The sequence below is a fragment of the Nannospalax galili genome, unplaced genomic scaffold (genome assembly GCF_000622305.1).
Source record: "Nannospalax galili isolate Female #2095 unplaced genomic scaffold, S.galili_v1.0 scaffold816, whole genome shotgun sequence".
Classification (NCBI taxonomy): domain Eukaryota; kingdom Metazoa; phylum Chordata; class Mammalia; order Rodentia; family Spalacidae; genus Nannospalax; species Nannospalax galili.
The window spans coordinates 1170676-1172979 of NW_008338116.1; the positions used below are offsets into that span (position 1 = coordinate 1170676).

Consider the following 2304-nt stretch of genomic DNA (forward strand, 5'->3'; position numbering starts at 1 on the left):
ATAGATATAGAATAAAGTGGAGCACAGTGAGGACATCTGCCATCAACCTCTGGTTTCTAAATGCACCTGCATGTTACATGTGCATACACCCACACAAACACATACACCGTCCCATCCCCCCACCCCAAAAAAGGAAGAAAAATGTGTAAGTTATTAAGAGAAATAATTGAAATAATACAAAGCTGGGTATGGTGGCACATGTTTGTAATCCCAGTACTTGTGAACGTGAGAGGAGGATCACTACAAGTTCAAAGGCAGCGTGGGCTCCACAATGAGATCCTATCTGAGAAAGTTGGGTGTGGTAGTTTATACCTTAGTCTCAATATTCTGGAGACTGAGGTGTTCCTGTTAGTGAAATATAATTAAATTTTATGGTCAAGAAATAATAGCTGCTATAAAGTTGTTAAGGAAAACAATACCAAGTTGGGTGTGGTGGCATACAATTTAATCCTAGCATTTTAGAGACTGAGGCAGGGTTGCAAGTTCTAGGTTAACCTGTGCAGCATAGCAAGACCCTTCTCAAAAAAAAAAAAAAGAAAGAAAAAGAAAAAACAATATAATATAGTTTGGTAACTCTACACATTCATTCTTTTTTAACTTAGCAAAAATTTTTTTTCAATTTCCATTTTTTTAAAGTAGAAATTTGCTGACTATAAAGCCAATTTTAAGGGCACACAAAAGTTAAGCTCAAATGATAAAATTAAACCCAGCAATCCAGAGTGATGGAGAGTAGAAGACAAAAGCAGGTGTCTGCAGTACCAATCACCTGAGGCGATGTCTTGACAGCCGGATTGGAGAGCTCACACTCCAAAAGCAAGAACTGCACAGTGTGCAAACAAACTGTGTAGTGGAGTTTGTGGGTGTGCCATGATTTCTATTAAGTGCTTAATAATTTATAGTAAATGGTCTTTACAGACAACCTGCATTTACTTAAGCACATAATATTTTGTATATCGTGGTTATAAGGCCATAATATTCCTTTTGGATAAAACCCTTCATGTAGTTATTTTAATATCAGTGCTATTCAGTCTTTTGCAATATAAAGTGTTAACTGAAAACCAGGCGTGGTGGTGCACACCTTTAATCCTAGCACTTGGGAGGCCTAGAATATGAGATTGAGGCCAGCTTGGTCTGTATAGTGAGCTTCAGGCCAGCTGGGGCTATAGAGGGACCCTGTCTCAAAAAGACAGAAAAAAATGTTAACTGAATTAAGGTTACAGATAACCTTTTTAATACTAGAGTCATTATAACTAGTATATGAAAATTATTTACACTGTATCTAATGTCCAAGGGAAATTCTCTACCAGATGCTTACAGTAGTATCAGTATGATGTGCTCACTTATTGATCCCATAGGTATCAATGTCATGATTTTAGTGTCTGTACTTTTGCGTTACTGAGTGAGAAATGTTGCATTTACAGAACAAATGAACAGAGTTTCAGCCACCCAAGAATTGTGATAGCTCTGCAGTTAGCTGTCACAAGTTCAGATAAGAATCTTCACTCTGTGAACAAAGTCTTGTCCGGTTCTCAACAAAAGTATTGGTAGAGGTGGTCAGATGCCTTCCAACTGTGTTGTCTGGACACTAGAAATTTAAAATAAGTGGGGACATAACCAACATTTTCTGTATAGTAGATGTTACGTGGACATGTGCATTATTTTTAACACAGAGAAAGGATTTTTTTGTTGGTTTGTTTTGAGTTTAAATGCACTTTCTTTTTTAAAAGACAACCTACATGGCATGTTTTTCTTAAAAAACAATGCCTCCATTCCAAATAAATCACAGTCAAAGTAAGAGAGCTCAAGATGACATCAGTCCCATTTGTCTTGAGTCCTGGTGTTGTATGGCTGATAAGCAGCAGCCAATTTTGGTGACAAGGTGATAGATCCAAATTGTCCAATTTGTTTTTGTAAAACAAGGAGATTGCATTAAGATCTTTTCTCATTTTGTATAGGCAACTTTCCTATCATGTAGATGCACTCCCCAATTCAATCTCAACAACCACAAAGACAGACAGAAACGCAGGGAGTATTTTCTTTTGCATCCTAGTGCATACTTGAAGAACAACCACAGATTGGTCAAGGTCTCACTTGTCCTGCATTATCATTATGAAAATATTAGAGACAAAGCACATTGGGTACTACAGAGTCTTCTATGATCGTATTTGGCACACACAGAACCAGAAGAGTTGAAGTCTGGCCACCATGTGATGCCAAATAATTCCTGCACCTCAAGTTAAACAGTTGGTATTTGGTGGTTACTCTCTCTCCTGTCATCATTTCATGTGTTAATGGGAGAAATAA

At 37.4% G+C, this 2304-nt stretch overlaps 1 non-coding gene across 1 annotated transcript; it reads right to left on the reverse strand.

The window, feature by feature from the left end:
* Positions 1-1973: 1973 nt before the first annotated feature.
* LOC115070339 lies at positions 1974-2102 on the reverse strand. The gene has a single exon (XR_003849505.1). It is a non-coding gene; the product is annotated as a small nucleolar RNA SNORA31 (small nucleolar RNA).
* Positions 2103-2304: the final 202 nt, after the last annotated feature.